Source organism: Poecile atricapillus, chromosome 2 (assembly GCF_030490865.1).
Source record: "Poecile atricapillus isolate bPoeAtr1 chromosome 2, bPoeAtr1.hap1, whole genome shotgun sequence".
NCBI lineage: Eukaryota > Metazoa > Chordata > Aves > Passeriformes > Paridae > Poecile > Poecile atricapillus.
The window spans coordinates 72837603-72846992 of NC_081250.1; positions in this window are offsets into that span (position 1 = coordinate 72837603).

A 9390-nucleotide genomic window follows, 5' to 3' on the forward strand; every position below is an offset into this window, starting at 1 on the left:
AACACTGTCTTTAGCCCCCTTATCGGGGCTACACACCAGCTGGGTGTGTAAAGTTGCATAAGCCTTTTTTCTAGATCTAGATCCAAGCTATTTGTTCAGAGACATGGAGTCATGTAGTAGAGATTAATCCTTAGATTCCTGTTTAAAACCAAGTATTTCTAAACACTGATAGAACAGCAGATACAGGCAGTAGGGGATTTATTTAGATAAAGTTTAGACATCAGTGTACATGAATATTAGAAGAAAAAAAAATAAGTTATAGCATGCACTGGACAGAAAAACTGCCTACAAGCAATCAACTGGTAAGACTGAGTATTTGCACAACTGTCTTATAGTTACAAACATGAGCAATTTTAGTTCTTCATGCAAGTATAAAACTAAAAGCACAAATCCATGAAACTTGTTTGCATTCTCTTAGTAGCACAACAGTAGTTAGAGGTTTACCAACAATGACTTATGCTTTTTTCCTCAACTTCAAACAGGCTTCATACTGAGAAAGAGATTCTTTTTGTTAGCCTAGAAATCACTCAAACAGAAAAAAAGCTCATAGCCTAGCAGAACACCAGTCAAAACCAATTCACTGTTAGAACAGAGACTACAAAACACAAGCCACTGTCTTTTATACTTACTTAAGCAGTACTACCTCAAGGAAGCCTTGATGGTTCTCTCCTGCAGTTTCTCCTTCCTTCTTCCAGATCTCAGCCACCACTCATTCACTGCATAAATGCCAGAGCTGTTTTGTCAAATTCAAATCCCAGGGGAAGCCTGCACTACACCTTTCCCATGTAGGCTTAGCAGGAAACCTGTCATGGTCTTCCTCCCACACTATATTTCAAAGAGAAAACACAGTTTCTTCTACAGTAAATAAATAGATTTTAAAAAGCAACAACAAACATCTTATTTGAATTTTCATATGCAATGAACAGAAACTTGATTCACCTCTTTTTTTAACATACAGAATAAGCAGTGTACCAACCTACTCTTTCCTTTTTAAGTAATTGGAGACATCTGGTTACCATTTTCTAGTGGAAAATAATCAACCAATTATATTTTGTCAACAGATCTGGTTTTATATGCTAAGAGGTTTGGCTGTTGAATATATTTTGGTTACATTGTATAGAAAAGAAACCACAAGACAGTCCTCTTACTGAGAAGGCATTGGATTTTATTTTCAAATCTTCCATATTTTCTGTGTTTTCTATATAGTAGTAGCTTACTATATACTACTTACTATAGTAGTATAGTAAAATTTCCTGATCTTAACTATTGAGTACTTTCTTGAATATTGCAGCATTATCTACTGTGTCTATCTTAGGTAGTAGTACTCTATTATAAAATAGAAGATTAATAAAATATTGGGCTGAATTTTTTCCAGCCCAAACTCTTCATATAAGGATTTAATTTTAAAAAAATAAAATAAAATTATACTTACCATATTGGCTGCAACAGGAACCAAATCTGCCTTTATTCTGAATTGAAAAATGTTACGATCACCAAAAAGTTCATTAAACACTTATGACAGTAGTAATTAAAAAATATTATAAGTAACAAATTTCTTTATATTCATTATGTCTATTGATTCAGAGTGATTGTGAATCAAAATCAGGACAATGTTTTGTTGATTTCTGGGGGCATGGTACATCTAAAAACAATGAACTGAGAACAGGGAGAGAAATGGAGAGTAGGAACTTAACCAATACAGGCTAGTTTGCCAACATCTTTATTGGACAGTCTGGATGATCTATAATGAATTTGACTTCTTGAAGAGCTACTTCAGTTCTTATTTTTCTACTATCACTGAAATTTCTTAAAAGCTCTGGATAACCAGCTATCTTATGGCAGCTCAAAAGGACCAAGTGCTGCCTTTCGCCTTTTGAAAATTTAGTTTTTTCAAGAGGGTAACTTTACATTTAAAATCTGTGCTAAATTATGCAAATCTAGCAGGTTTATTACTACTATAAATTGTATAAAACATTGTGGATTCAAAGTATGCTTCTGTGAACACAGCTTTATAGTACAGTGGCAATTTGAGGCAACATAGTTCACTCTTTAATTTTTTACTTGAAGCTGAATACTTAGTAGAAGTTCCTTTCCTGAATAAATATATGGCTGAAGCAGAATTTATGTAAAAATCCCAAATGCCTTGCAACCAGCAGTAAAAAAGATAACTTGTTTTTTGATCCTGCCAGTACCATCTAGAGACACGGATCTTCTACAAACAGGTCTATTAAAACTTCCTAGGGACCAACCAGATCAAAAGTGAGTGGGCAAGTACTGGAAGTACACATATTTACTCTTTAGGAAATGTTTGGGGAATGAAGCAGGAGTGGGTGAGAGCATGAGATCAGAGTCAGAGGCTGGGGAGCAAAAATGTGTGCTATGCATCAATAAGCATTAACAATGATGGATAGCTGAGCCCTTCTGAAGTCAGGAGCTATCTTCACAGCCTGTAGTATTCACTGCTGCTGAGGGTATAATTCATTACATTAAGTTTGCAAACCTCTATGCAAGATAAAAGGACAGAAGAAATGGTTTACGGTTGTAAGCAAACCAGTCCTTCCAGAATTTTTTATTTTGTTTACTCCTTTATATTAGCATAATACTGTAGTAGAGGTGGCAACTGACTTGGAGTTCCTTTATCAGCAACCCTGCTGTTTAAATATAAGGTTATAATTTCCTGCAGAGATTTGGTGCTTTTTTGTTTGTTTGTGTTTTTTTTATGGAAACTAGCTAATAACCATCTCTGGCAATTAATTTTGGAAAAGTGATTAAAGTCAAAAGACAAAAGAAGAAGAAGAAGAAAAAAATAATCTTTGACCTACATTACAATCAGGCACTCCTTGTCTAACTGTATGAACTATCAAAGGCAGTTCTGAAGTTAAGCTTGAACAAAGGTGAGGAAGAAAAAGTGATGGGACTAAATTAAAGCTTTTAAATAGAAATAAAATCCATAATAAAAGAAAGAAGTTTTCATTCTTATGATTCCCTTATATCATGTGTAAGCTGAATTCATATCATGCAGCATACTTTGGAGAAAGGTGACAAGTTCTAATTATTAATAGCAATTTCACTGGGTGTGATGATAGAAACAGATTTGTCTTTGCTGTTTCAGATAGGTATGTGTGATCATATGCCACAAAGTGGGAAAACTGATTGCTTTGCTGACATATTACAAGGTGAATTACTGTTAGTTTGCTGTAATTCACATAGGAAAGTGGAATGTAGAACCTTTTAATTTTTAGATCATCACAATAAGGAACAGATTTATCTTTACCTTAATATATTGCCTTCAGTCTAAAACTCAATGTACCTAAACATTTCATATCACTGAGGTTGTTTATAAATATTTTGCATTTAATTAATATTTTCTTAATAATAATTAGCTGTATTTCAAAATGTCAACCAGCATTAGTGTTGTTGTAGGCAAAGATTTATTTCCAAGAAGTCCAAAACCATTCTGCCTTGTACAAGAAATAGCATGGCCAGCAGGACCAGGGAAGTGATCGTCCCCCTCTACTCAGCGCTGGTGAGGGAAAATCCTAAATCCTGTGTTCAGTTTTGGGCCCCTCAATACAAAAAAGAAATTGAGGTGCTGAAGCATGTCCATAGAAGGGCAACAGAGATGGTGAAGGATCTGGAGCACAAATCTGATAAGAAGCAGCTGAGGGGGCTGAGGTTGTTCAGCCTGGAGGAAATGAGGCTCAGGGAAAACCTTATTACTCTCTACAAATACCTGAAAGGATGCTGTGGCCAGGTGGGGAGTGGTCTCATTTCTCAGGTGACAAGTGACAGGACAAGAGGACATGGCCTCAAGCTGCATCAGGGTAGGTTTCGATTGGATACTTCCTCACTGAAAGGATTATCAAATATTGGAATGGGGAGCACAAGGAAGCAGTGGAGCTACCAGTCCTGTAAGTATTTAGAAGATGTGTAGCTGTGTTTTAGTGGTGGACTTGGCAGTCCTGTGTTAATTGCTGGACTTGATGATCTTAAAGGTCTTCTCCAACATAAATAATTTTATATTTCCATGATCTTTCTGTTTAAATTTTGGAAAATATGTTAATAGCAGTTATCGATACCATAGGAGTCACAGCCTATTGGAGCAAATCAGTAGGAAAAAAAAAAAAAATAAGTAGAAGATAAAATATTATTTCTCATAATAGGAACTTCAGCTGGTAGAGATGTGACAATATCAGCTGATGAGTTGGCAGAAAATACACCAGAAGACACTGTGATGAAGCAAGAGACACCAACTTAAAGTATATGTTAGGTGTAGCTGCAAATGATGTCATACTTAGGAAAACAGGATGAGATGAATAGCTAGTTCATTATCTAGGCCAATGCCCTGAGTTGCAGTAGTGCAACCAACTTAATTTTGAGAGTGTGTTAAATAATAAACTTTTTTGAAATATTTCTCCATATCACCCCTGTGTTTTCCTGTGTACAACCTCCAAATCTAATTCCCTTAAACTTCCAACTACTTAAATTATCTCAGATCAGATATTATTGCAAAGACTCCTCCGGGACAGTGGTGTCAGCTCTTGCTCCTCATTGGCACAGTTCAAATACTATCACAATCACTTTCAAACTATTTGAGTTTTCAGACTAACACCAGGAACAGATTAGAGGCTCTTTTCAACTTTGTTTTAAAATACCATTTGCAGGAGTTGAGCTTGCCATCTGGTGCTGAGAATTTCTCCATGCTATTTGATTCATCATGCCGCCAGTCAATACTGCTGAGCAGAGAGGAGAAACACTAGTGCGTCACTCAAGCAATTTTTCATTAGGCCTCTTCCACAGAGGGCAAAGCAGAACACCAGTTTCCTGTCTCACTCATCTCCCATGAAATGCTATTTGTGTCCTGGTCAGGCTTGTAATTACCCAACATGTGCTTTTAGCACCATGACCTTAACTATGGTTTATGATTTTTCCATATGCTTTCAAAAGACACAATTACTTGGAAACCTGTAAATTGTACATTTTTTTGTTGTTGTTGTCTATGTTGGAAGAAAAGAAACTGCAATTAATGCAGCATGCTCACGCCTAGCCCTAGGGAGGAACTATGTGCTGGCTTTACAGTCGGACATTTTTTTCAGTAATGCAAATAAGAACAGACTCACAAAAGCTGTAAGTTATAGAGCATGAGATAGTTATGAAGGAACAGTTTTCCAGCTTGTGCTGTCTAACAGCTAGCATTTCTTTCCACCTGGTTTTCCTTCCACTCTGCTTATCAGGTCATTTCATTTTAGGACCATTAGTCTCTCAGTTTAGAAGGACATTTATGCAAATACTCAAGTCTCTTTCTGAAAGCTCTGCTAGTTCTTCACAAGCCACTGACAGCTTAAGGTATTTGTTGACTCAAGATCAACATAACTACAAGTCTAACATAAAAAGGAAGACTTAGGACTTAAGAGAAATTTTTCTATATGAACAGGAAAGGTAACACCCAAATGTCCACCCTGAAAGTTCTGCACATCTTGAAAGAAATCATTGCATCCACAAAATGGATACAAGTGTTTAGCCTATTTCTGCTTTTAGAACCTGCAAAAAATTCAGTTGCCCCTTTCACATGGAAAAGGTTATACAATACCTTGCAAGATCCTATCTTCTTTTTGTTATGATAAGGTATTGTCAGCTCATAAATTAAAAAAAAAATCAGTCTACCTCAAATCTGATCAATGAGAATAAAAATCAGAGCTGCTGGAAAATTTACAGCTAAGGCCCCAAGTGACACTTTCAAATTCTCAATGAAGTAAAAAACCCCAAAGAATTTCCACAGCTGCCTCTCACCTCTGTAAAAAAATGTGTGTAAAAAAACTAGTGTGTACTTACATGGGCTAATGAGTGCAAACAATACAGACAAAGAAAGAACAGGCAATACAAAGCATTTATAAAACCACTAAAGTATTTCAGGCTTGCTTTTGAAAACACAAGCATAGCAGACAAAGAATAGCCAAGTAACATTTTATGTTCCTCCCTCCCTCCTTCCTTCCTTCCGCACTGCACTGCACAGCACCGCACCTTCCCGCACCGCACCTTCCCTATTACTTTAATCACTTTCAACATTAATAAAATAAGGTGGGAAAAAAAATGGAGCAGTGACTCTAAATGCTCTCCTAAAAGAGATAGTGAAGTTTATCACTAGAGGGTGGCACTGCAGAAAAACAAGAGTTGTATTCAGGAGAAGACACAGCAACTTTTCATATTACTCCATCAGTAGAAACTGATGCAATACTGAGGTTACACACTGTGTTTGGACCATAATGGAGAAAGCACTTTGACATTGCCATGCCTCTGACCCTTGGTGCAAGTTTCCCAAAGACTAAAATGTTCTTAAAATTGAAATAAAAACCAAGCAAAACCAAAACAAACCTCACACATTTTATTAGAATAGAGATAAAGCTTTTCTTTTTATATAGACACTCTGAATTACTAATAAACCAAACAAGAAATTGCTATAATCTTGCAGCCATGTTGGCCATGGTACATCAGGAACAGGATAGACTGCTGGCTTTTAGACCCCTCTCAGGACCTTCTTTCTTTCACAAACTCTCTTCCTTCAAGAATGCACCAGCAGGTAGGTGCTCTCCTAAAAGAGAGTATAAGAGATGTGGCATTGTGCATCACAAAGTCTTTACTACATCAGTAGTGGTAGGTGAGGGGAACTCTGGCCGGCCAGGGAGTAGCATCTTCTTATTCAAGCACAAGAAGCTGGAAGACAACATAACCAGGACAGATGACCTCAACTAACCAAAGGCATATTCCATTCCATACCATACGGTGTCATGTGCCATAAAAAAAACATTGGTGGGTAAGTTTGGGCTAAAATTGCTCAGGGATTTGTGGAGCATTGGTTTGGCTTCTTTTTCTTTTTTTTTTTTTTTTTTCCCCTTGGGTTTAGTGCTTTGGGCAGGGAGGGGTTGTCTGTTTGGAGGGATTTTTTTTGTGGGGTGGGAGGAACATGCAGGGAGCGGTGGTTTTGTGTGTTTCTATTTTTTACTTGTTAAATTTTGCAATATTAAACAATTTTTTTGCTTTGTTTTGTTTCTGGTTTTTTTGGAGGGGTTTTTGTTGTTTTTTTGGGTTTTTTTCATTCTAGTGAAGTATTGCAGGTTAGAATTGTCTGGAAAATGAAAATTTAGTTCTGTGAGAAAAACTCAGGTGGCAAAATACACCATTCTTCTACATTGAAAGTGTTTCAGGTAAATTTTTGTTTTGAAGCAATCAAATTTTCTGGATCTTTTAATCATTCTCCTTATTTCTCAAAGTCACCAAAAGCCCAGCTGTATTTCAAAAGCTTCTTGTCGGGAACTTCATCAATATCAGTGGTTCCATGAATTGTGTTTGCCCTTTGCAGAACAACAACTTTAATCCCAAAAGGCATATTTCATTTTAAAAGGTCCAGTGCTATTAAAAATTGTATAAGTGAAAAGAACGTAGATCAAGGGGGATAATTATTATCAAATTAAAACTTAAAGACTTAAATACTTTTACTATCTAAAAATTATTTTGAGTTGTTTCAGAGGATTCAGTCATGCATTGTGCTATCGAGTTCAAAAAGAAAATATTTTCCCCAAATTTAGTTGAAAATAAATTGATCTGCTGTGCAACCACTCTAAGGAAAGACTGCAGCATATAGGTGCTGCTCAGAGATGGATATCCCTAGAAAAGGGAGTCACAGGAGTTTCTAATAGTCGGGGTTAATGAAACTGTGTTACCTAGTTTGTGCTTCATTTGTCTGATGTGAAGTTCAGGTTTTGTACAGCAAAACTGTGTAACCATGGCTAAGGTTGCTAAAGCAACTGTTTTGTGATTAGAGAAATTGTGATAAAGTATATTTGATTTGCACCATTCAATATATAGTAAGGCTGTCAAGATATAAACACAAAGAGTAAAGAGAAGACAAACCACAGCCCAAAATTATATAGAAGTATACAAAATGCTACAGGGGAAAAACCACTAATATAAGACAGCACCACAGTTCTGAAGCTCCGTTTCAGGAAGCAGCAGATGCCAGACTTTTCCTATCAGATCAGCTACTAAGCTAGCAAAGACATCGGATATCTTAAATATGACACGGTGAGTTGGAAGTCTGAAATACACTTAAATAAGTATGTAAGTGCTTGGTTCAGTGGTTTGATAATGCTAGTTATCATTTGTGTGTGATATAAAATCAGTGACAGCTTTAAACTTTGAAGTTTTGTATGGCAATCTTCAGAGTCTTTCAGTACCCACAAAAAGATGCCCCAAAAAAAGTGACCCTGAGAGAGACAGATGGTTACATCAGTTGATACTGCTCATGTCCCAGCTGAATACTGAGAATAAATTTAAATTATTTTTTTAAGAACTGCAGTAACATCCCTAGACACAAGTGAAGGCATAAATAAAATTTGGTGACCTTGGGTGTAAATATCTCTTGAGGTAATTCTGAAGTCATTGGTAAGATGTATATGTGTACTGGGGAAACACTCACCAAGTCCTCTGTGACAGGGAGGCAAAACTGATCCTCAGAGTCCTTACAATCTGTTTGGGTAGGTCAGACAAAACTTTTAAGGTTAGCATGGAGAGTACTATAATGAAGAGATGCAAGTAGCTCATTTGCCAGTTATATACAGTAAAAAAATAGACAGTATTTTAGTAAATATATATAGATAGATATATATATATTCCAGTATGAATGTGCTGGTATGTGGTGAGGTAGTACATTGCACTGTCAGTCCATTAGATCATTTGCTATACTTACCATTCAGATTGCAGCCATCAGCAAACCTGTTAATGATTTTCATATCTCTGGCCAAATGAATACACAGAAATCTGAAAATTTCCTGAAAATTGGTCCAGAGCAACAAAAAGATTAACTGTAGGCAAGAAAACAGATTTGACAGGCAAATCCACAGAACCATGAAGCAGAGGAAAAGTAAGTTACATAAACTTGATATAGGTTAGAAAAGACAAATAATGAGTATTGTAAATAGGCCACCCTTAAGCACAATAATGGTCTTAATGTTAAACTCATAACCTAAGAGCCACACCTAATTTTCATGTGCATTGAGATTTATGTCAGGAAGGTAAGCTCTAATTGATGCTAAACTGCCCCAGGCTTGATTACTTCTTTTATTGTAAAAGGGAGGAGGAGGAGGCATGTCACAATGTATCTTTATTTATATTTAAGCAGGTCCAACAGAAGACCTTACTGGTATAACAAAATTGAATATAAATTATGTATACATATTTTGTGTAGCAAACATAACACAATTCACCTGTTCAGATTCTAGTTTGGACTCAAGAAGTAAAAGGGAGAAATTGCTTTGGTGTTTAATAAAAACTGTGATATATTAATATACATACAGTGTATATATAATTACTGAGGTATGAAACATTGACTTTGTA